Below are 27,379 nucleotides of genomic sequence, written 5' to 3' on the forward strand. Positions count from 1 at the left end.
CCCCAGGGACCTCCACCTCCCCGGGCCCATAATATATTGAAACTGGGAGGACACTGCCCTGCTCCCAGGCCATGTATGGCCTCATGAACCACCACCTCCCGGAGCCGGCCGATGCAGATCAAAGGAGAAGGGACCTTTCCTTGAGTCCTATAGGGCCCGGGGGACCTGCACAGCCCAGTGCCGGTTGTGGCTATGTCCTTCGGTACCCACTCCCAGGACATAGCTGTTTGCTCTGAAGTCAAAGCAAACATGAACTCCGGTCTCAGCAAGCAAGAGCTGAGAAACTGCTCCTTCTTGCTGAGAGTGGAATTTTCATTTGTTTAACTGCCCGCTGTCAACAGACAGGGAAACAGATGAAAGTACTGCATTCCCAGACAGGGAGCTGATATTTAGCAGCTCCCTGTATGTAAGAGCAATGCTTACTCCCACAGGAGGCAGGGAGCTGGCTGGGGCCGTGGGGGCCTTGAGGCTCCCCTGTGTGGGAGGAGAAAAAGAGGCAAAATAAAGGTCAGAAACAAGCAGAAATAGGTAAGCGTGGGTAAAGAACTCCCCTCTGCTCATGTGCTATTCAGAGATTTGCCTACTCCGCATTTCACAAAGAATGCCGAGTAGGCAAATCTCTGCACACTCCACGGCGGAGCGGAGTTGACCAGCCCCCACCTCCAACCCCCCAAGTAAGAATTAAATAAATATACAATATAAGTAAAATAATAAACACTTACCTTGCCTGCGGTGTCCACGGGCTGCCGTCCTCCTCCTCCTTGGCGTTTCACATGATCTGCTCATGTGGGCATGCCGGCCCATGCGCATTCCTTGTGAGAAATGCGCATGTGCAGATCACCATGAAATGCTGAGGAAGAGGAGGACAGCAGCCTCGGGACGCCGCTGGCAAGGTAAGTGTTTATTATTTTACTTATATTGTAAATACATTTCATTCTTACTGGGGGGTGGGGGTGGGCGGCGGAGCGCCACATAGTTGGTCCCCAACTCTGTGGACCTCTGCATAGAGCCGCTCCGCCCAGGGTTAGAAATTGGTAGAATAAAGGCCAGCGATGAGCAGAGAGAGGAAAGATAAAGGTAAGGAATGAGCAGAAAGAGGCAGAATAAAGATTAGAAATGAGCAGAAAGAGGCAAAATGAAGATGAGAAATGAGTAGAAAGAAGAAGAATAGAGGTCAGATCCGAGCATAAAGAGGCAAAGTGAAGGTGACAAATGAGCAGAAAGAGGCAGAATAAAGGTCAAGAATGAGCAGAAAGAGGCAAAATAGGGATCGAAATTGAGCAGAAAGAGGCAAAATAAGGGACCAGAAACGAGCAGAAAGAGGCAAAATATACATCAGAAACAAGCAGAAATAAAGACCAAAATAATGAGAGCGATGCAAAATAATGGTCAGAAACGAGAAGAAAAAGGCAAAAAAGAGATCAGAAACGAGAAGATAGAGGCAAACTAACTGCCAAAAATTTGCAAAAAGAAGCAAGATACAGGTCAGAAATGAGAAGAAAGAGGAAAAATAAAGGTCAGCAACGAGAAGAATGAGGCAAAAAAGTTCAGCAGTGAGCAGGAAAAAGGCTGAAAATTAGCTGAAATCACTCATGCATTCATGCACCCGCTCACAGAACAACTCAGACACTGTCACAGCCACTCATTAACCCATTCACTCATACGCCCACTCATAGATATACTCAGACACAGACGCCCACTCTCGGACCCAGTCGGACACTCATGCCCCCACTTACAGAACCAATCATACTCTCTCTCACCCACTCAGAGACATACTCACTGACTCAGATACTCTCAGAGACTTACATATCCACTCACAGACTTACTCAGACACTCATATTCCCACTTACAGACCCACTGACATTATCTTACACCCACTTACAAACCTGCTCAGACATACATACACCCACTTGCACTCACTCACACACTCAGTGTCAAAGGTTAGCTTTAGTAATGGGTGACTCTAGTTGGAAGTGGCTTGCACCATGTCCTAGTAGGAACCCTTATCCTAGTCAGGGTAAGGGGATCAACAGTTAAGATAATCCTTGCTCACTACCTTGGTAGCTTGCCATGAGCACTCAGGCTTATCTTAGAGGCAGTGTGTAAAGCATTTGGACATAAACGCACAGTAACACTGTGAAAACACTGTAAATGAACACCACAGCAGTTTAGAAAGATAACCAATCTTTATCTGAATGATACGAGACCAAAATAACAAAAGTCCAACATACACTAGGAAAGATACCTCTTATAAAAGGTTTAAAATAGTTCAGTCCATAGGAAACTAAGGATGAGTAGATTTTATGGTAAAGTACCTGGGATGCGACAAAATCAAAGACAAAAACATGCGCTGGGGAGATAAGGCACCAGAAAACAAAGCAATGTGTTGATTTCTTACTTGCAGGGGAGGTGATACGTCGATTCCATACTGCCAGAGGAGGGGATGCGTCAATTCCTTGCTGCCCTGCAGAGGAGGTGATGCTTTGATATCTTGCTGTCAGGGAAGGTGATGCATTGATTCCTTATTGCGAAGGGAGGTGATGCATTGATCTCTTGCTTCATGGGAGCTTTGAAATGTATACCGCCAAGTGAGAGCAAACACACTTCTCTTGTACAATCACTGATACAAGTACACACTCATCCATACAGCCACTATCACAATCATTGACTTTCTTGTATAGTCATTTATATACTTCAACTCTCACATACACTGCCTTTTACATATGCAGTTACTTGGACATGCACCATTGAGACATCCATTCACTTACCAACACACCCACACACACACTCAACCACCCATACAGCTGTTTTCACATGCACTCTTTAACCCATACACACAGTGAATCAACCACTCAAACATCTATGCACAGAGCCACACACCTCCCAACCACCCACACATCCAGGCACCCATACAAATACTCAGTCGACCAATTGATAACCTATATAGACACTCATGTAGCTACTGACCAACCCATGTTGCAGCTTATACAACAACAGATAGACTGATACAGGCATTCACACAGTTTCATCACTAACCCATGCATTCAGTAGAGCACGTTTAACACTCACTTAAACAGTCAGTCACGCACCTACTAAATGGTCCATTCAGACACATATACACCCACTCATTCTTCAATAAACCTTGGCATATATATAATACATATTTAAACTTTAAAGAAAAACACAGTCTCTGGATGATGTCATCAGTGATGTCAATTGAGATGTCATCAGTGATGTCACTGACCATGTCATGAATGATGTAGTATGTGTCATCATCAGAAGTGCATTGCAAGGCTTGAGTTATAGTTCGGTGAACTGATTACAACAGATACAGCAGAAACAAGTCAACTTACCAGAATCATTAAAAAACACGGGAGTATTTTAAAACTGGACTCAACTGTATCAGACTTGAACGAAAACAATCCCAATATGTCATACAGGAGATCTCCAAATCTTGGTGACAAATTAACATACAGCCACTTCAAAGGAAAACAAATGAAGGCATGTACTCAAATAGAAGGTTTTTGGCCATGCAAACGCTAGAAAGCCTGCAAAATTGCAGAATATAAAAAGGAAGTGGAAATAAAGAAAGGAGTGAAGTGGAAAATCAAGCAACATATTACCTGCAAAAGTAAAAATATGTTATTTATGTAGTGGAATGCCCATGCAATTTAAAATACATTGACAGCGCGACATGTGAGATCAAAAAACTTATCCTGAAACTTATTAGAGCCATTCTGAATTATGATCGGTCCAACGCAATAGCTAAACACGTGGAGAAGATGCATGACAGCAAATGGGAAGCTCTAAAATTGTATGCAATTGAAAAAGTCCCAATTCTTAAGAAAGGCGGAAACCGAGAATGATTACTCAGAAAAAAAGAATCTAAGCACATTGTATCGTTCAGGACTTTAACACCCTTGGGTCTTATTCAGGATGAGGAATCATATGTACATCTCTAAAAGACCAAACAAATATTGGATAAAACCTCTCCTGATGATATTAGATTGTGTCTTAGGAATTGGAAAGCTCACTGGAGAGGCTGAACATTTGATAACAACCATAAAGTACTAGTACTTGATAATTTCGGACACAACTTAGAACAATTATAAAGACGAAACATCAAATGATGACAATATTTAATACAATAATTGTGCACATGCATATATCACACCAAAGAGAATACAGTAGCAATATGTGACCGGCATGTTTCATTCTAAAACATGAGATTGTACGTAAATTCGTTTTGTCTCACAACCACTCATGCAAATCTGAAACAATTGTTTACAAATAATGAATGTAGAAAAACTTTTTATACCATAATGCTATGCGACAGAACAAACGGGAAATACTTGTGAGAGTAGAAATATATGATATCTGCTTGTTTCTTTGAGAAAACATCCTGTAATCAATGTTCGAGACACAAACCAAAATGAGTTGGAGAAAAAGAAAAGAAACCGCTCTAGACATGCGACTTCGAAGTTGCTCCTAAAGAAGGTCTAGCACCGTTTGAGGTCAGAGGCTATGATCTAGCACTTTTAGAAAATGTATTTGAAAAGGTTAAAAAGATTCCCATATAACAGTTGCTGCAAAGTGCTCCAAACAAAAAAGTGGGAAAAGGAAACGTAAATGAAGGGAAATTCAAAATGATTACCACTTATTAAGGAGTGGCCAATTTCCTAAAACGTACCATGAAAAAGAACTGCCATATTCTTAAAACAGATAATGTCATTTGTGAGGATATACCAGCATTTCCACTAGTGACCTTTAAGAAGGCTAGATCCTTAAGAGATACTCTGGTACATAGCCATTTGGAGAAGGAACCACAAGTGATGGGAACCTTAAAGGAAATTCATGGCTTCTATCCATGTGGTAGGTGTAAAGCCTGCAGCAACAGTAAAAGAGTCATGATATATAAGATCCCTGACATAGGTTTAACTAGACCAATAACTAAATTCTTAACTTGCAGCCCCTCCTACGCAGTTTATTGTTTAGTCTGTCCGTGTGGCTTACGCTACATTGGCAGTACAATTCATCCCCTGAAAATTAGGGTCTTGGAATATCCCAGGGCGATAGCAAAAAATGATGCTACATACATGGCGAGGGACTATGCTGAGAAGCAATCAAGTAACAGGAATGTTTTACAATATTTTGGCCTTGACCATGTGAAAGATCACATTAGAGGGGGAGACATATTGAAAGAACTGCGCAGGTTAGAGTCATGCTATATAGTCGATCTCCAGACTAAATTTCCCAAAGGGTTGAATAGCAGTGAGGAACTGGCATCACATTTGGGATATGATATGATTTTTAGAACTGGAATTTCAAGGAGGGTAAAATACTGTCAAATTTCTGAAATATTCACATGAATTTCATAAATCAGTGGTAATGATGCTCTGTGACTTATGGCTATAAGTTTAGAGCATCATATATTTTGTCATTTCTTTAAAAATGAACATGTTATACGAATGTAGGGAACCTTCTCTCTCTCTCTCTCTATATATATATATATATACATTGTGATGAAAATTAAAAAGAATGAACTTGTGGATTACTCTGAAGCTCTGTACAGATATAGGAAGTCATATTTAAGTACTGTAACATTAAGGCGGCGTTAGGTTTAACGTCTTGTCTAGTAAGGAACATGTCAATTAATTTGAATCATTGGATGCAACAATGGAGGAAGTGGACCATAGCCGATCTACGGCTTGATGGTTTTATCACAAAAACTTTGACAAAGTAGAATTCACCAATAACGGTTTTATTTAGAAACCTGTAAATATATTGGAAATCGTATAGGTTGAAAATATAGAGTGCTTTATTGCTCACATGTATAATGAACAAAACACAAGCCGAGTACACACTAGGCATATACTGAGTGTTGGCCGATTCTCGGAGAGACTGGAGTAAGCATGATATATATAATACATCGTGATGGGCAAGATGAATGAAATACTTTATCTCGGTTTTAAAGTTTACAAGGTAAAGACGAGCACTTAAACCTTATCGTAACATGGGTGATTTGAAAAAATGCCGAAACAGCAAGTTGCACAATTTTTTATTGCATATGTAATATAATTCTATGCTGTTGAATTTGCAAATGAAATATCACAGAATGTGAAGGCGGTAATTTTGAAATGCATTTGCATAGATATTGTATCTTTAAAGATGACGGGTGATTTACAACACCGTCCTGGAGGTCCACACAGTCCTCTGTTGGTTGCTCGCAATGTAACTGATTAAATGACGGCTGCCTGCGGTGCGTTGGCAACACCGAAGTAGGGAGACCGCTGAAACGCGTTAGTTCGTGAAATAAAGATACTGGAAGAACGCCACCCGCGAGTGCTTATTTTCTCCCAAAAAGGTTAAATTTCAGCAGTTATTTTAGCGGACTGCATCGCCGCATCATAGCACCCGTCCAGGAGTGGCTCATTTTGGTGCATGTGGAGCTTGAATATATATATATATGTATATATATATATATTTATTGCCTACTGACGGTTGCCAGTAGGTAGTCATAGTTAGGACCTAGTTACCATAGAAAAATGGTAACATTCTATTCCGAATAATTTTAGCGCCAGTTGACGAATCTTCGCAACATCTTCAAAACTAATTCTTTGTTGATATCAGCTCCTATGTTGAAAGTTTGGGGGTGATTAGTCAAGGAGGGGCCAAGAAAAAAGGGGGGTCCCAAAACGTGTTTTCTCCATGTTAATTTCCATAGGAAACTTTAGACAAGGCTACAGGTCGAAATGGTAAACGGAATTACACCAAATTTGGCAGGAGAAGGGTCTTGGTCTAGAAAGCACGCTTCTGTATATTTGGTGTAAATCCATTCAGTTGTTTTTGAGAAATATCAAAATTTACAGATATCGATATTTGGGAATTCTACCATATGATTGACTGAGGCGTTACGAGCAAGAGCTTGCTGCTGATTGGCTGCAAGCGGTGTGAGCGGTTGCAACTAGGAAGTGTTGGCTGCCGTTTTGTGATTTTGTTGAAGTGAGTAAGGGGAAAAAGGACAGAAAAAAGTGGGAAAGAGGAGGGTAGGAGCGCTGTGAGGTCTGTAGGGTGGTTAGGGTGTGCTGTAGAGGGAGTGTGATGCGAAGTATTTACCCCTACCGGTGTGACAGTGCTGTTTTGCCCACTGTGAGATGGTGCTGAGGTGAGGTGCCGGTATACTCCGGGATGAAAGCGTGCGTGTAAATCGTGAGCTTAGTGTTGTAAACTGAGGTGCTCTGGGGGCTGTAGCATAGTGGCTGAAGCAAAGTATTTACCCCTACCGGTGTAAAGGGCTGTTTTGCCCACTCTGAGATAGTTCGGAGGTGAGGGCTCGGTGAACTCGGCGGTGAAAGCGTGTGCCTAAACTGTGAGCTGAGTGATCTGTAGCATCCTGGCAGAAGCAAAGTATTTACCCTTACTGGTGTGAAAGTGCGGTTTTGCCTAGAGTGAGATGGTGTGGCAGAAGCAAAGTATTTACCCCTACTTTTGTGAATGTGCAGTTTTGCCTAGAGTGAGATGGTGTTGAGGTGGGGTATCGGTAAACTCGGCGATGAAAGTGTGTGCTTAAACTGTGAGGCTGAAGCGAAGTGTTTATTCCTACCTATGTGAAGGTGCTGTTTTGCCCACTGTGAGATGGTGATGAGGTGAGGTGCCGGTACACATGGGGATGAAAGCGTATATGCCTAAACTGTGAGCTGAGTGGTCTGTAGCATACTGGCAGAACCGAAGTATTTACCTTTACCGGTGTGAATGTGCTGTTTTGTCTAGAGTGAGATGGTGCAGAGGTGAGGTACTGCTAAACTCGGGGATGAAACAGTGCGCTTAACTGTGAGCTGAGTGCTATAAACTGATGTGCTCTGGGCGGTGTAGCATACTGGCTGTTGTATGATATGTGTGCTGGTGGTGTTAGTATGCGTTTAGAGTATAGTGGAAGTGGGATGCAAAGTACTCACTGGTACTGGTCTGAAGACTCAGGGATGAAAGTGTGAGTATAAGTCGTGAGTTTATTGCTGTAAAGTGATGTGCTGTGGGTGGTGTAGGATACTGGCCACTGTAGCATACCTGTGTAAGTAGTTTTAGTGTGTGTTTAAACTATACGGGGAGTGGGAAGCGAACTACTCACCCCTACTGGTCTGCAGACTCGAATGAAGTGTTTTAACCCCTTCGACGCTCATGACGAGCTGGGCTCGTCATGAGGTAGCCTCCTCGCACGCTCATGACGAGCCCAGCTCGTCATGTAAAGTGCACTTTACAGATTCCCAGCGTACGGGCGGAATTCCGCCCGCACGCATGCGGTTAAGGAGCAGGAATAAAGAAATAATCGTGAAGAATATAATGCAAAATGTTGAAATGCCACAGAAGAAAAGTGATTAAATGAGGTGTATGTAAGAAAGTGGCTGTGTGTAATGAAGTTTGAAAATGATATAGAAAGTGTCTTTATTTAAGTGCTATAATCGGCCCCACTGGTGCAAGAGTTGGGCATCCAGCTGATGCAAAGTTGAACCACTTCTGCTATATTCAAACGTAAGCTCCTGCATTAGTGAATTGCATATTACATGTTACAGTTGCATGTGACATAAACAATAGCTATTACACTTGAATGACTCTAAATTCTATAAAGAAAATAAAGGTAGGATAGGATTACCACATGTATCCTTTAAGAAAAAGAAAGAACAAAAAAAGAAATTGCAAAATGTAATCATCAAACTTTCTAGGTACCCTGGCAGTGCTTTTTTGTAAGAGAAAATTATCAACAGTAGAATAGTTAGCAATCTGTTGTACCGTAGATTCAATTTGGTGCGTGTCAGAATTGGTATTAGTTCTAATCACATTGGAATTTTGAGGATGAATACAAACATTGCGCTTCTGAGAAGCACATTTGGTACCTTTGTAGTCAAAACATAAATTATTGTCTTCAGCTCTTTCAAAAAATCTTTTTGCGTAGAGAGCTAAGGCATCGAGCTGAGACAAACTCCAACCGCTTCTGCTGTAGTCAAGCCGAAGCTCCTGCATCAGTGAATTGCACATTATATGTTACAGTTCTATGTGACGTACACAATAGCTATTAGACATGAATTAATACATTGTATAATGAAAATAAAGGTAGTTTACGATCACCATACTGTGCGAACCAGTTCCTAAACAAAGTCGTCTTTTTTCAATATTATTGTGAGGTTCTGAGTAGAGGTTGACTTTGAGTAAATTTGTGTGAAAGGGCATGGATTCCAAATGGGTGTCGGGTTTAGGCAAAATCCGAAAGTAAATAGCGTATTTGCCTAGGCTATAAATCACCAACCTCTGGTTAAAGTGGAGACGTAAGGGGCAATAATGAAGATAGAGTTCAAATGTCTGAGTATACTTAGAAAGCTGTTATATGAAAGTAGTAGGATTGAAGTGTATTATAAAAAATGTAATGGAAAAAGTAAGAAAAGATGGAAAAAATCCATAAAGCATAACGTGAGTTTCTAAAAGCCTTGGAGATTCCAGTCCAGAAGTTCTTCAGCGGCTTGAGATGCGTAATGTTCCAAGAGGCTATTGTTGCCATCGTCTGAGAAAAGCGAAGCAATACAATTCATATCTTCGAAGGGACAGTAATGTTCTTCAAATCCTGGAGCGGCAATTTGAATTGGAAGGCAATCTGCGATGTTGTGCAAGGTCGCACATTGCAGGAGATCTTTCGCGTCTGCGCAGAAATCCCATTCCGCTGCGATTCCTTTTTGCATTGCATTCGCCATTGCTCCACTGACAGAACAATCACGTTCATGGTTTTCAAGATAATGCATTACCTGCTGGTCTCATCTCCTACACATGTTAGAGGCCACCTGCTAGACCCGGTATTCACTAACTGTGCACATCTTAAAGTAGGCACGGCAAGTCCCCTCCCCTGGACTGATCATTTCTTGATCCCCCTTACCTGGACCACCCATAAATTTGCCCCCCCCCACCCCGCGTAAAATGAGAGACAGGTCCAAATTATGTATGAACCGTTGGACCAATATTCTCACTACCACTAGACCTACGCTTTCCGTTGACCCTTCTTTAGATAATAACGAATATGATAACTGGATCACAAACTCATTAGACTCAATACTACCCCTTCGCACCTCTAACCCAAAAAGACACCTTAAGACAGCGCCCTGGTATTCGGAAGAACTTAGAGAAAAAAACGTTTATGCAAGAGGTTGGAACGAAAGTGGCGCTTGAACTATGGAACTACGGACAAAGCGACCTATAGGGAAGCTTTTAAAGCTTACAAAGCAGCAATAAAAGTGACCCAATCGGCCTATTATAACGACAGAATAATGTCGGCTAAATCTAAGCCGAAAGAAATGTATCAGACAGTAAAAAGTCTGACTAAGCTTCAATCTTCCCCGGCAGCTAATCACAACCCACTTGCCCAATGTAATAATCTGGCCGAATTCTTTTTTCACAAAGTCAACAAAATCTATCTTTCCTTCCCTGATTGTGACTCTGATCCCCCTTCCCAAGGCCGGTGTCTAGTGGGCGAAGCAGAGGAGCCTCCTCAATACACCTTGGACCACTATCCTCTGTTAGTCCCAGAAACACTTAAGCCACTGATGCACCAGATCAAATCTGGTTCCCCATGTGATCCTGCTCCACCAAGCACGCTGGTCCTGGCCAACCAGGTCATCCTTCCCACGTTAATGGAGTTATTGAACTCCTCCATAACGACGGGCATCGTACCATCTCATTGGAAACATGCCAGGGTACGAGCACTTTTGAAAAAGCCTACCCTCGACCCTGGCGATCTCGGCAACTACCGTCCGATTTCACTGCTCCCTTGGGTAAGCAAAGTACTAGAAAAACATATTAACGCCTCCCTAACCAGTTTTCTTGAGAGCAATCACTTACTTGACATCACTCAGACAGGCTTCCGACCCAAGCATGGAACGGAGACGGCTCTGAGAGCAGGTGAAGAACTGGATGACGGAATCATGTTTGAAGCTCAATGGAGATAAAACTGAGCACATGATCCTAGGCCCACCGACCCCCTCCAATCTGGAGCAGATATGGCCAGCCAGTCTAGGCGACCCCCCCCTCACCCAGAGAAAACATAAAAAGCCTGGGGGTATGGCTGGACAAGTCCCTGACTTTTAATACTCAGGCCAGTAAAACTTCAGCAATCTGCTTTGGCCTCATCAGGATGCTGAAGAAGATTCTTCCATTGCTACCTTTTGAGGCCAAACAGGTTGTCATTCAAGGCCTAATTCAGTCCCGCATCGATTTCTGCAATGCACTATATCTAGGGGCACCTGAGTACTGCTTGAACAAACTGCAGCGGATCCAGAACTGCGCTGCGCGCACACTTCTTGGAATCCCCCGCAGAACTCAAATAGAACCTGGACTAAGAGCTTTGCACTGGCTCCCCGTTAGAGCGAGAATTAAGTTTAAATCCATGTGCATCGCTCATCAAGCCTACTGGAAAGCTGGTCCTACAATCAATCATGCTTTGATTACCCCCTACTATCCAAAAAAAGAACTTCGCTCCTCTCAGGCTTTTTTAGCAACAGTTCCCAGGATTAAGAGATCCAGAGCAGGAGGCCGATCCTTTTCACACAATGCACCCAGGTTATGGAACTCATTCCCTTGCACCTCAGATCCAATCCTAATTTGCTGACCTTCCGGAAACAACTTAAAACTTTCCTTTTTGATTAATCCTACCCCTTGTTGGCTCCATCTCACTGGAAGTTATGCTCTTGATTTTTAGCGGCTGGACGCTTCAGGGCAACTGCAGCGCTTTATAAACCTTTTTTTCATTTCATTTCATATCGAGAGCGATTGTTGGGATGTTGGCAAGGCATACATCCATTCGCCAGTCAAATGGGAAAGTTTGCAATCAAACCATGGTTGTTCGCATATTGCATAAGTGTAGATAAATGTTATGTTGTAGCTAGCTCCGATAATAGATAGAGGCAGGTCGCCGGAAAGTTTTTCCGTTTTTTTACAGTATTGATGTAGCTTGGCGTAGAGGCATATTCTGTCGGACATAGTTGTTTCCACAGAGAGGGTAGCCATTTTTAGAAGTAGAATTAGTATTAGGATGGCGGGAAAGAGAGCGAGAATTATGGGCACTGTTCCTGTTATTCCAGAGATGATCGAATGAATGTAGACTGGTATTAAAAGAAGAACAGTTTGAAAGGATGTCAGAAGGCCGTAGGAGACTGTGTTAAAAAAGTGTGCCAGACCTTGAGTGTGACATGTGTTGAAAAGTGTGTAACAATTCACAAAGTGTAATTGACGGTTCGTATTTAAAAGGAAGTGTATTTTACTTGAAGTTCGTGGTATCTGCAGTAGATACTTTTCTTTTGCAGTAGTGAGGGAGAGTTATTTTCTGAACAAAAGCGCTTTTTGTTTGGTTTGTTTCTAGAAATCTGTTTTCAAATGAAGAATTGAGGGCCAAGTTGAAGTTTGGGAGTTAGTTTATGTGGGTGGGAATGGACATTGCGTCAGGAAGTTACTGTGTTCGAAACAGTAAGGACGTGCGGTGTGCCAGCTCACATTCCGTAGGAGTGCATGTTATTGAGAAGCAGATAACTGCTGTTAGAAAGCTGTGTGAATGTTAGTCTGATTGTGGGAGTTGGTGTTCTTTTAATAAAGGACGCAAGGTTGGGGTCTGTAAGCTTAGAAGCGCCCTGTAGTTGGACATTCTTGGATAGTAATGAATGACTGTCATTGTGGTTGCACTTTTCACCTGTGAGAAAAACTCCTGGATGCTCTTTAAGACAGTGATATGTAAATGGGAGAAACCACTGCTCGTGAATAAACGTGCGACCTTATATATTCACATACAACATGACAAACAACATGAGCACCTAGCATACACAACAACACTACATACTGTGGGAAACCTGGCTAGCCATGTACACAAATTAAACATGGCATGGCACCTCTGCCTCGCAATGCAGAATGCGGGGAGAGATGGGAGCAAAGTATGTGTGAAGGTGGTAAGTAATTATCGATTATAAAAGTGTATAATGCAAAGTGTTGAGGGGATGTGCCAGACAGAGTTGAGTATGCAGAGCACAGACATGTACATGTCAACATACAATGATGGTCTATTGAGTGAAGTGGACAGTGGACGGAACCATGCTAGTACAGTCATTAGGGAAGATTAAGGAATAGAAGTGTGTACGTGCCTCCCCCCCTGAATGTTAGGGCAGTGGGCTGGCTCGGCATACGCAAGGCTAGCGTAGGGGTTTGAAGAAGAGGCATGTTTCTCTGGGTGTGCTTCTCTTCCGGATTGGCGAACATATATGCTAGGTCGGCGCAGCTTACGCCGCCACGAGGCTGACGCCGTAAGCGAAGGTGGCTGCGTGTATGATGCTTTCAGCCTGCTGGTATCTACAAAGTGTAATGGCCGCTGCGATGCATATATGCTCCACAGTTCACCTTTCGACTCCGCTCTTTGTGAAAGAGGGCCCTCCATGTGCAGGCGAAAGTTCCTGGGCTGAGGTCTCCGAGCTCGGAAGGCTCCTGAGATTAACGCTGGGTACTGCGACACAGGCATACAGTGCCCGGCCTGAGACCCAGCACTGTATAGTATTCTATATACTACTAACACAGTCTGACAGGTACTAACAGTGGAACAGTGTTTTTGATACCATAGTGGACGATGCTAGAACTGTATGTGAGAGTGGAGATGAAGGCACTCCCTTTGACTAGGTGTAAGAAAGTCTAGGTCTCAACAGTGGAACGGTGTGTCGATCCCAAACGGCGTGTCGATCCCACAATGGACGATGTTAGAACTGTACCTGAGAGTGGAGATGGAGGTACTCCCTTTGACCCGCTGCAACTAACCTAACTCTAGGTCCCAACAGTGGAACAGTGTCTTGATCCCACAATGGACAATGTTAGAACTGTATCTCAGAGTGGAGATGGAGGTACTCCCTTCGACCAGCAGCAACCAACTCTAGGTCCCAACAGTGGAATGGTGGCTTGATCCCACACTGGACAATGTTAGAACTCTATCTCAGAGTGGAGATGGAGGTACTCCCTTCGACCAGCTGCAACCAACTCTAGGTCCCAACAGTGGAACAGTGTCTTGATCCCACAATGGACGATGTTAGAACTATATCTGAAAGTGGAGATGGAAGTACTCCCTTCGACCAGCTGCAACCAACTCTAGGTCCCAACAGTGGAACGGTGTCTTGATCCCACAATGAACGATGTCCTATATTACCTGCTGCTTGCTTTTGTCAGAGCTCGTGTGTTGAGGTGCAACACATACTGTGCTTCCATAGCTAACTGCTACACATGATTATTGGGCTTGGTTGACAGTAGTTGGTGGAGTATACTGTGGTACAGCAATTGCGAGCAGTGAAATGGGGTCTTGATTGTATGATTGAGTCTGTGATGATTTCTGTGTACCCTCTCTGATCAGGTGCAACCACCTCTGTGCTTTCAAATTGAACGGTATGTGGCTGTGAGGTGTTAATGACAACTGCTTCTGGTATAGACTGCAGTTCGCAGGGTTCACAATGTAGATTGAGTGGTGATTGTTTAATTACAGAATCCAGTAGTTAAGTAATTAGAACTTATATTGAAACATACACAATATTGTTTTATTAGAACATTGGAATGTTGGGAGCTTCATTGAAAACAGTGGAGTAGCTCCGTTTTTAGAATGGCTTGTATAAGCCTGGAGCTCCAACATTGCAAAGTGTTTTTGTTCACAGCTCTGGCTGTGAAGAAATGCTTTAGGGAGCCTGAAGGGATTCCAATCCCCTTGCGCTCTCTTAAGATTTGCTTTATTTGTTAGAACATTCTATCCTCTAGTGGCAGAATGTTCAAATAGCCTTATAGCCCTTTGTAGCTGGGCTATAGTGGCTATTAAAGTCCCTCTCCCTTGTTAAAGGCCATCGCCTTTGGCTTGGGCCTTTAATGCTGGAGAGGGCCTTTAATAGCCGGTATAGCCTGCTACGGTGGACTATAAGGCTATAGTATACTTGCTTGAAGAAGTTTTTTTAGATGAGTTGTAGGTTTAGTAAAATGACCAAATTCATCTTGTAAGTTGAAAGGGAACACTGAATAGTGGAGACTGTGGACAGATGAAATCCCAATTCGAATTGTTTTGATGTATTTATTGTAGACTTTTATGTAATGTATGTTGTTGTATTTTGTAAAGAGGGAGTGATAAAAAGTATTGATGGTTTTGTGTGTGAGTGCTGCCTTCAATTAACAATGCAGACAGTAGTGTTCACAATTCAGATTGAGGCGCTATTGTAGATGATGCAGTCCTGTAAGAGAAGAGATGGCTGTAGTGTGATCTGTCTGCACGACCTATACACATCAGTGCAGGCCCTGCACATGTTTTCTTTGCTTTGCGCATTGCAAACTGTAGAGCTCAAGTCAATGCCACATGGCTTTGGGCCCTTGCTGATCGCTCTCTCTGGCCTGTACTGCAGACTTCAGTATTCACATTTGACATTGAGTCAGTATTGTAGATGATGCAGTTATGTAGGATAAAACATTGCTCCAGTGCGCTCTGTCTGCACCACTCATACGCATCATTGAAGTCTTTGCATACGTTTTTTTTGCTTTGCGTATTGCAAACTGTAGAACTCAAGTCAACGCCATGTGGCTGAGGGCCCTTGCTGACTGCTCTCTCTGGCCTACACTGCAGACAGCAGTGTTCACAACTGAGATCGAGTTGTTATTGCAGATGAGGTAGTCCTGTAGGAAAAGACATTGCTCCAGTGAGTACTGTCTGGACCACTCATATGCATCATTGAAGACTTTGCATACGTTTTTTTTGCTTCGCGTATTGCAAACTGTAGAACTCAAGTCAATGCCACGTGGCTGTGGGCCCTTGCTGACTGCTCTCTCTAGCCTACACTGCAGATAGCAGTGTTCACAATTGAGATCAAGTTGATGTTTCTGTAAAGTTAAAATATGTCTTACATATTGAAGAATGAGTGGATGTATGAGTGTCTGGATCAATCAATCAATCAATCAATCAATCAATCAAAGCATTTGTATAGCGCGCTACTCACCCGGAGGGTCTCAAGGCGCTTGGGGAGGGGGGGTCCGCTACTGCTCGAACAGCCAGGTCTTGAGCTGCTTCCTGAGGCGAGGTGGTCCTGGGTCAGGCGGAGGTGGGTCGGGAGGGAGTTCCAGGTCTTGGCGGCGAGGTAGGAGAAGGACCTTCCCCCTGTGGTGACTCTTCGGATGCGGGGGACGGCGGCGAGAGCGCGGCCGGTCGATCGGAGCTGGCGTTTGGGAGCGTAGAAATTGAGGCGGCTGTTGAGGTATCCTGGTCCTTGGTTGTGCAGGGCTTTGTGTGCGTGGGTGAGGAGACGGAAGGTGATTCTCTTGTTGACCGGGAGCCAGTGCAGGTCTCGCAGGTGTCCGGAGATGTGGTTGCGACGGGGGATGTCGAGGATGAGCCTTGCTGAGGCGTTCTGGATCCGCTGGAGTCTCTTCTGGAGTTTGGCGGTGGTTCCGGCGTAGAGGGCGTTGCCGTAGTCCAGTCAGCTGGTGACGAGGGCCTGGGTGACCGTCTTCCTGGTCTCGGTGGGGATCCGCCGGAAGATCTTGCGTAGCATGCGTAGGATGTTGAAGCATGGCGAGGAGACGGCGTTGACTTGTCTGGTCATGGAGAGGGATGAGTCCAGGATGAAGCCCAGGTTGCGTGCGTGGTCTGTTGGTTTGGGTGCGCTGCCCAGGGCGGGGGGCCACCAGTAACCCTGGGCGTAGTTCGCGGAGCCGCACTCCGCGGAGCTACGCGAAGACGCAGTTGCACTCCGCGACCTTCGCGTAGCTCCGCGGACATGCGTAGTAGCTTGCTAGACCCGTTCGCGCGCCGTTTTTCGTCTTCGGGAGCGCGGTGCGCGTGTTCGGGGCGCTGCCTGCATGCTCGAGATAGCTGTGTGTTAGACATGTTCGGGAACTCACCTTCTCGTTCGCACTGCCAAAGTGCGTGATCGCGTCAAATATCGCGCGAACTTACCCCGGCGCACGCGATAATGTTATTCAGCGCGCGAGGACTACGCTACGCACCGGATCGCGGAGTAATCGACAGCTTCGCGTTCTCCGTAGAACGCGGAGTTGCCAAAACTCCGCAAGCTCCGCGAACGGAGCGTAGTTCTTCGCCCAGGGTTAGCCACCAGGAGTCGTCCCAGGCGGAGGGTGAGGATCCCAGGATGAGGACTTCCGTCTTGTCCGAGTTCAGTTTCAGGCGGCTGTTCTTCATCCATTCGGCTACCTCCTTCATCCCTTCGTGTAGGTTGGCTCTGGCGGTGGCGGGGTCGTTGGTGAGGGAGAGGATCAGCTGGGTGTCGTCGGCGTAGGAGATGATGTTGAGGTTGTGCTGTCGTGCGATGGCTGCGAGGGGACTCATGTAGACGTTGAAGAGGGTTGGGCTGAGCGAGGAGCCTTGAGGAACACCGCAGATGACTTCGGTGGCTTCTGATCTGAACGGTGGGAGGCGGACTCTCTGTGTCCTTCCGGCGAGGAAAGAGATGGTCCACTGCAGCGCCTTCTCCCGGATTCCGACGTTGCTGAGGCGCTGTACTAGGGTACGTGGCAGACGGTGTCGAAGGCCGCGGAGAGGTCTAGGAGGATGAGGGCCGCTGTTTCTCCGTTGTCGAGCAGGGCTCGGATGTCATCGGTGGCTGCGATCAGGGCGGTCTCGGTGCTGTGGTTGGTCCTGAAGCCAGACTGCGAGAGGTCGAGGGATCCGTTCGTCTGGATGAAGGATTAAGTAGGTGCATGACTGACTGTATGAGTGAGTGATTAAATGTGTCTCACTGAGTGCATGGGTTAGTGACTAAACTGTCTTAATTTGTGAATCATTATGTCTGTTGTTCTGTAAACTGCTGCATGTGTTGATCAGTAGCTATATGAGTAACTATATGGGTTATTGATTGGTTGCCCAAGTATTTGTATGGGAGACTGAGTGTGTGTGTGGGTGGCTGGGAGGTGTATGCCTCTGTGCATAGATGTGTGAGCAGTTGATTCACTAGATGTATGGGTTCAAAAGTGCATGTGGAAACAGCTGTATGGGCGGTTGACTGTGTGCATTAGTGTATTGGTGAGTGAATGGATATCTCAGTGCTACATGTCAAAGTAAGTACATATGTAAAACACAGTACATGTGAGAGTTGACATATATAAATAACTGTGCATAAGAGCCAGTGAATGTGTGAGTGGCTGTATGGATCATTGTGAACTTGTATCAGGGATTGTATAAGAGAGTAAATATGTGTTAGTATATGTTTGAATAAGTAAGGTGTGTATAACTGTATAGTTGAGGAAATGGAGGTGTGATTGATTCTTTGCATGACTGACTAGGTGTGTGAGTAACTCCATGGATGAGTGACAGTCTGTGAGTGTCTGTTTACACTGAGTGTATCTAAGGTTATATTAGAGTCTGAAGAGGTTCATCGTATTATCACATGAATGATGTCACCAGTGATGTGATCAGTAATGTCAAATGAGATGTCATGAGTGATGTCATCGGTGATGTCATTTGAGATGTCATCAGTGATGTCATCAGTGATGTCATCAGTGATGTCATTTGAGATGTCATCAGTGATGTCATCAGTGATGTCATCAGTGATATCATTTGAGATGTCATCAGTGATGTCATTTGAGATGTCATCAGTGATGTCATCAGTGATGTCATTTGAGATGTCATCAGTGATGTCACTGACCATGTCATGAATGATGTAATATGTGACATGATCAGCAGTGGATTGCGGGTGCGCGATATATAGTTAGTGCAACTAACTATATATGCGAATTTCAATGGTTTTGTGTGAGTAAAATAAGGTTTTGTAAATGCTAATTCCTAACTATATATGGTCTATAACCTATGGTTTTTTCAGTGAATTTTCAAGGTTTTGTAAATGCTAATTCCTAACTATATATGGTCTATAACCTATGGTTTTTTCAGTGATATATATATATATATATATATATAACATTTCTATGGCAAAATGAACCCCCTCATTTTGTTCCTTTTCAAATTAAATGTATTAAGTGTTACCACTTTATTCCAATCAAGATGACTTCAGGTGTGCCATACTTTTGTCATAAGTAAGACTGTTAGCGTTCTAGTTGTTCTTTAGAACACTCTGGGACATTCTGTCATTGGGCTATAGTTGGGCTACATCTGGCTGATATTTGGGCTACATTTGGGCTCTTTTGTCTCTGGTGGCCATCTTGGGAGACTGCATATCAGAATTTTTTTAATGAAATATAAGAGGATTTGAGAAGTCACTCAAAATGTGCCCTCATTTTTCTTTCTTCAGCACTAATCATAATTTCTATGGCAAAATGAACCCCCTCATTTTGTTCCTTTGCAAATTAAATGTTTAAAGTGTTAACACTTTATTCCAATCAAGATGACTTCAGGTGTGCCATACTTTTGTCATAAGTAAGACTGTTAGCGCTCTAGTTGTTCTTTAGAACACTCTGGGACATTCTGTCACTGGGCTATAGTTGGGCTACATCTGGCTGATATTTGGGCTACATTTGTTTTTTTTTTGTCTCTGGTGGCCATCTTTGGGCTACATTGGGCTACATTGGGCTACATTTGGGCTCTAACATATATATAGCCCAATGTAGCCCAATATATATTTTTCAAAGTTATTTTTCGTAAAAACCACTGGAGCATATATCTTGAGACATAGCAAAGGCACATCGGGCTACCAGTCCCTACAATTTTGCCAAGTTTTGTGGAAATCCATTCAGCCGTTCGAGCTAAAAGTGAGTCCAACCGCCCTATGGAAAACTCAATGTTAAAAACACGTTTTGGGACCCCCCATCAACGCCAAAGTTATTCAACATAGAATTTTCAGAAATCCCTATTCAAAAAAATCCGAACTATATATATATATATATTTATGTATATATATATATATATATATATATATATATATATATATATATATATATATATATATATATATAAGGAAGATATCTTCAACTGTGCAGGCCTTTCTAATCAGGGCAATCTTTTGTGTGGAATTTTAAAACGCGGCGCGTCTCGTCGCAGAAACGCCCCTCCGCAACTACAGCAGAACTGGCATCGGAATTTTTGAGAGCTGAAGATTTCTGGCATTGTGGCTATGGACAATTGCATTCAACAAAAGGTAGCAAGGGGTTAAAAACAAACACTAACTAAGTTACATCCCTACACAGTGACTGGAAAGAAAAAGGAAATGAACTACTGATGTGTAGTGCGAATCACACATAGGGTCTCCTATCTCTTGAGAGAAGATTCCCATCAGTCACCACTCGGATCCGCCCTTCATCATATGGGATCCTTCACCCTCTGAGATACAATGTGGGGACCCACAGTGGACTGGCAGATGTAAAAAGCCTAATCCTACCTGTGGTGTCCGGTGTGAGGGGAACACTAGATGTATGGTGGTGACTGAAAGCAGTGCTGATAAGTGAAGTGCAAAGTGAAGTTGTGAAAAGGACTGTAAAATTAGGTAGGGAAGTGAAAAAATTATTTATTGAGGTTCACTTCAATCCTAAAATTAAAAAAGAGTGCGTAGTGGTCTAAACAAATAACCACTGTTGGAAATGGGACATGTTTCTGCAGACTAATAAGATCCACGTGGTATCTAGCTGCTTCCTCAGGACCATTAACGCTACTGCTTGACAAGAAATCATTGGAAAAAAGAAAGTAATAAACAGATATCACCTGTGATATAGTGATACCGTCCTTCTCCTGATTGTGTAGTTCAGTGCCAGGAATGGATCCGTTTACGAAGAGACACACATGTAGGGAGGAAACAAAGTACATACAAAATTTGAATATAGAGCACTGTGTTGAAACACATCTTTCTAACACAAATTGATCTCTTTTATAGCAGTGGTGTAGTACCCTACATGTACATATCATACACCTCTATCCATAGCAACAAGCTCATGGCTGCTCACTTACCAAATTGGCAGGAGAGAGAAGTCCCACCTCACCTGGCTACAGTGCAGGTAAAACAGGGCACCGCTCTAAAGTAGCGAAAGAAAAAAAAATGAAAAGGAAGGTTAGGACACACGAGGTGTCACGCTATTCCAGCAAAAATCATTGGCCACAAATCAATTTGAGGGAAAAGTACCGACAGTCATTGCTCAAATGCTGTCGTATCGTAATATAAGCATATTGTAATCTTTCCAACGTCATCGCTCTCATTATGACGGTTACCTTGTTGATGCATAGGTATTCAACACTAAGCCTAAAGTCCCCGAGTTACCTTGCTGCTGTTTCTAGAAACACTCAATACAAACAGTCAAGGTCCCTAAAGACAATCCGACCCTCAGAGGTTGTGTATCGAGGTCGGTAGGTCACAAAGAACAAGTAAGCGATGGACAATTGCAGACACAGAGGTGGTTCTCCTCCTTCCAACCCACTGGGGGAATACAGTAAAGACACAAATCTCTGAAAGCGGCCTTCTATGGAGAAATAAATATGAACTACATGTCCCAGCATTCCTGAAATTCCACGAGGGTGGGGCACAAAAATAAGAAGTCCTTGCAGCTGCCAGAAATTTGAGTGAACAGGGGCATGGAGCCCGAAATGCATATGGCACTTGTGATGGGGGAGGAATGTACGCTGTACCTGCATCCACAATAAATGACGGAAGATATCTTCAACTGTGCAGGTGTTTCTAATCAGAGTAGCCTTTTGTGTGGTATTTTAAAACTCGGCGTGACGGCACGGACCCCCCAGCCCCAGGGACCACCACCTCTTGGGGCTTTTTAATGTTGGGAGGGGGTCGCGCGGCCTCACTCCTGGAGCTCTTGATGGCCCTGGGGTCCGACACCTCCCAGGGCCGGCTCAGTGTCCCGGGGTGCCTATCCCCGGGACACTGCTGTTTGCTATGGTAGGGCGGGAGCATCGCGGCTTCCACTTTAGCACAGCAAACCGCTTTCCTATTTGAAAGAGAGAGCAAGTTAATATATTGTCTTTTTTAAGTAGGAAAGCAGATTGCTTTTTGTTAGAAAGAGGAGCATATAAACTGCTCTCTCTGACAAAGCAATGCCGGCTCTCGAACGATGCGGGGAGCTGGCTGGGACCGTGGGGGTATTGGGGTTCCCCACACGGTCCCAAATGTTATTTTTTGAGTCCCGGGGGATGGGGTCTCTTTGCAGCTCCTTAAAGATTCGTGTGGCGACGCTCTCTAGTTTACCAAAGCGTGCGCTCGTGCATTCTGGGAACGTAGGCGGCCACGGGAGGTGCCGCGAGTCTGGCAATGGGCAAATAGCGTTCCCGGCGCTTGGGACATTAAATCCTCACATTCTTAACTCCGTGTCCGTGTGGTTATTAGGAGCAGATCGTTATAATTCTGTTTTTTTTGTGTTTTTAGTTTTCTATTTTTTTGTGTTTTGTCAACTGGAACTCAAAAAGTGTCCAACTGGAACAAAAGAATGAAAAAAAAACTATTGTCGAGGACAGGGATGCTCCTGCTTCCTGCGTTTTATCAGGTCAATAGACTGTTCCCCATAATACAAAAGTTTATTGCAATAAATGCATGGATCAATTTGTGGGTGTGGACCGCTTACTGAAAATGCTGGTGCAGCAGTTGATGTGCTTGGTGCAGCAGCAGGTGGGTTGTCCTGCAACCTCCGTGTTACAGCTCCAGCAAAGTTGTTGGGGTGCAAGTTTTTCGCGTGTCGCTCCATATTTGCTGTGCCAAAGGAGTATTTTTTAGATGGATCACCGCAAAAAAGAGTTGTTTGGCAAATTTTACAGGTAACTTTTGGAGCATTAACCTTTGTTTGCCCTTCTGGAAAAGTAAAAAACTGCCAAATTAGAGCTTCTGTCCTATTCTTTGGAGGTTTTTCAGGAATAAAATATTCCTCTGAAGAATGGCTGGAAGATGAGTCCATTGCTGTTATTATGGTAATCTTCCTTCTATTTGACAAGATTCTCAGAAGAGATGCTTCTTCTTAGAAAGTCAAAGTAGAATGATTAAAATGGGATGGAACTTTCAACAGTTGGAATAGGAAGTGTTATCAACCAATCAAATCTCTTCTTTTAAAGTCACATGGCTTTGCGTACGCTTACGCTGTGCTTACGGTGCTCTTATGATGCGAGTACGCATGACGTTCCACCGTGATTTGTGTAATTGCTTTTAAAAGTAATATACAATTGCTCAAAGTTAAAAAAAAATATTTTCATAACTACCCTATATAATGTATTCTGTTAGTATGTTCATTAAATACATAAATATATGTTTTTAAACAATTAAAAACATTTGTGTCTTTCGCGTACGGGGCGCCGTACATGACATCACACGGAAGCTTTGATGCGACGCGTAACGTGAAAGCTTATTCGTGACGTATATTGAGAATGATTAGCAGTACAAACTATGGTGCGATCACTCTCTCACTGTCAAATGAGAGCACAGGGCGCGCTATGAGAATGGTTACAAGTTGTCACTCATGTGTGGCTTATCCACGGTATCATAACATTACCTTTTAGCCTGTTTAAGTTTGAGGTTTGCATGAAATACTATGCTATAGGCAGATATGGATCTTTAGGCAGCGCTTATCTCCATGAAGCTTAGTTATTACCATTTACATATAGGTGCCTGAGGGAGGGAAAATAAGTTTATCTGAATGGCGAGGATTGCACAACACGACCGGGTTATTGCACCAGTCAGCCGTGTATACGAGGACACCGTTCCTTCACGCTGCGGATTCGAGTCTTATTCAGGACCGCTGGCTCCAACTCACGGGTTGCTCACCTGACAACTATCGTGTTCGAACGCTGATATAATTAATTGACAAACTTAATCCCCGGAGTCCCGTCTCCATTTTGGACGGACATTCTATTTTAAACAAGAATATACTGACTGAACCCCAGCGATCTCAACAGCTGGCCAAGCCGAGAGCACCTAGCGTTTACTCTTGTACACGCCGCCCCTCATTCAGGAGGCGTATCATCATTTTTACCAGGCATAGTAATTTTGTACAGTCCTGATGATGATCCCATTGTACCCTTGAGCGCGGGATCGAAACATCGACCTTTTGTAGTAGTTATACAGTAAAAACAATGTGTATCAAATTCCTGTATGTACTACTCTGGCAAAACACTTGTAACATCAATTCTAAAGTGTCCAGATTGCTCATTTCTCTCTTGCCTGCAATATCTTCTTCTCCTTACAACTATTCTTTATTTCTCACCTTCTCTGTCCTGCGGTAAAAGCACAGGATTGTGCTCTTTAAATGTCTCTTATGCACTATACAATTCTACTATCGTTATGAAAATAAATTCCATATCTGGCTGGACTTGGATAAATATATAAGCAGCTCATCACAGCTTGTCTTATTATCATTTTTGTATATCTCCGAAATTGCTTTGGACCGTTGTCCTTGTGAAACTGAAGAGGATTGCACAATAGCACCAGATCACTCCTTAATTTGTAGACACATACAATTGCATGGCTCTTGTAATCAAGTTGCGTCTAATTTGGCCTGAGTTTTGAAAGGTACTCCGACACCTGCTATCATAAAAACGTTCAGTTTACTGGGAATTATTTACTTTGAAATAATGCAGATTGTTGTGCGATGTTAGCAGGCATCGCTTACATGAATACGGTAACTGAGCGTGTGGTTTGCTATAAAAAAAGTTGTGTTTACTCCTCTGCATGGGAAGCTGGATGTCTCCATCTGGCCGTCGATTCCGACCTTGAAAGCAGAGTCAACCAAATGAGCCGAATAAGAGCGCTATTGTCTCAAAAAGAGGTTGCTCTTACATCTGCTAGTGAAACATTTGTCTTTCATTTAGCAAATACCCGCACAGAAGAGCATGCTTTATTAAATACAGACGTGCCCCAGCATTTTTGGAAGTTAATTCAGACTATCTTTAATGAGTCCTCAACTACGGGGTTACCTTACTTTTTTAAAGTTATAAGCAGTGGCCTTGTGACTTCTTTTCAAACTATATTTGGTGTCTTCTTGGCATTTTTTCATTTGATTTTTTCCAGCATCTTTGGTGGATTCCCCTTAATACTCGCATTAGTTGCCGGTGTGATTCTATTAATTTGTTTACTTAAATATGGATGCCCATCCTGCAGCACACAATATTTCTTGGCTGTTGCTGCTCCGCAACCGAATGCTTAGTTATTACGGAGGGCTGCCTCTGGCTACATTGAGTGCAGCTTATGGATTATCGTTTCGATTTTCCTTTTTCACATGCGTTCTACCTGTCTTCCATTGTCTGAGCTGCGATTTCGACTGGGCCCTGGATTTGTGTCTCTGCAGTATGGTGTCTCCCAACACGGATTATGACCAGCTGATGAGCCCCTTAGTGGTTCATGACTTGCTCTGTTCTGTGCTTGCTCTGTATGGCCTTAGCAGCGCTACATGGAATAATGGGACGTTGGAATGTTTTTGCAGCGGCGATTACTTCTTGGCACGCAGTTACATTGAAGATGACCCGAGTTTTCCTCCAATGGTGATAGAGGCTCCGGTTGTTGAGGAACATGTATGTTCATTCCCACTATTGAATTGGATGACGGAAATGTTTTCAGATGAGAACAATGACTTCCTCTTGGAGGCTGTTGCTACATACTGTGCTTACACGCTGTTGGATTAAGACTCTTTGATTTTTCTACGTATTCTTTATTATTTATTTACTGGTTTCTATCAAAAAGCGAATAACTTTTTTTGGGAAATGTGAACCTGACACTGCTTTTTAGGCTTGGACTCTGAGTTTCTAATTCGCCCACGTTTATATCACGTGGTTTGATCAAGAAAGGGTGACGTGGGGCTGAGCGTTGCACTCACACCCTGTTAAGTTAGCATGGGTTTATTAGAAGCTTATACGCTATTTTTGCTTTCCTGCTCTGCTTTGTACACGACACGTACTTGTGATATTGTTTAGAGAAGGCTGAGTATTTTGCTTTATATGACAATATTTTGGTATGCTAGATTTGTAAACTGCCTCGCTAGTTTTGTGTGTATAGTGAGAGCATGGAACATCAAGGTTATCTTGAATACTGTGTCTGTTATTCAGAATGATCCTTGCACGTTCGAGCCATAATACATATAGAGCTGTGGCCACCTCTGATACTTGCGCGTTTCATAATCCATTGTGGAGGCAAAGTTACACAGAGTTGGAGAATATTTGAATCTTGACAGTTTGTGGAGCACTGAATGTGATCCACTACTGCTGAGTACCAGAGGTATGGGTCTGCCCATGTAATCCTATGAGACTTTCTGTAGTTATAAACTAATCTGCTAGGTAGGGAGGGTGAAATGTAGGTATATTTTAAATTTGTTTACCTTTAGCATTATAGGATGCTTTTTCCGTTTGTATTTCATAGAATAGTAACAATGCTGACAACCTTGTTTCTGATAATATGTTTGGTTGTATTTTCTAAGGTACTGTGCATGAGATTATGGCGCTAGAAATAAACATTTCAAAGTTGCACGTGTCTTTATTTACATCTTGTTTTGGACTGGTGTAAGACTGTATTGAAAGAGTGTTTTTGTTATCCACTTTACTTCATGTAATCTAAGTTGCATGTTCTGGGTTGACTAGTCATTGGTGTTTTTGCTCTAGGGCGAAGAACCAATGAGTCACTAATTGCTGGTTTGGTAGGGGGTTTGTGTAGTAAGGTGGGTTTTGGAACACCGTAATTCACTGAGGTCCTAAGTCTTTATGCACAGTTCTGTGTATGAGCAGAATTCCTGAAACAGTAGTTACAACAAAAAAGGCTTGATAAAGGGATTGCACTTTGAATATGAATATAAAATAGAAGAATAGTTGATCATCACAGCTCAGGAATGCAGCAATTAGATGTGTGTATGTGTGGATGATGTGTAGATTGAGTGGAAGATGAAAAATGTGAAAAATAGGAAAGGTTGGAGAGACGCAAACTACCCACTGCATTGTCAGTGAAGTGGATCTTTGAATTTCCAGGTCATTACACAGATAGACGAGAACAATGACTTCCTGTTGGAGGCTGTTGCTACATACTGTGCTTATATGCTGTTGGAATAAGAATCTTTGATTTTTCTACCTATTCTTTATTATTTAGTTACTGCTTTCTATGAAACAGCGAATAATTGTTTTAGCAAATTTGAACTTGACTCTGCTTTTCAGGCTAGGACTCTGCGATCGTTATTCGCCCACGTTTATATCACGTGCTTTGATCAAGAAAGGGTGCCGTGGGGCTGAGCCTTGCACTCACACTGTGTTAAGTTAGCATGGGTTTATTAGAAGCTTAAACGCCATTTTTGCTTTCCTGTTCTGCTTTGCACACGACACGCACTTGCGATATTGTTTAGAGAAGGCTGAGTATTTTGCTTCACATGAAAATAATTTGTTATGCTACAATTGTAGACTGCCTCACTAGTTTAGTGTGTATAGTGAGAGCATGGAACATCAAGG

The sequence above is a fragment of the Lissotriton helveticus genome, chromosome 7, assembly GCF_964261635.1.
Source record: "Lissotriton helveticus chromosome 7, aLisHel1.1, whole genome shotgun sequence".
NCBI lineage: Eukaryota > Metazoa > Chordata > Amphibia > Caudata > Salamandridae > Lissotriton > Lissotriton helveticus.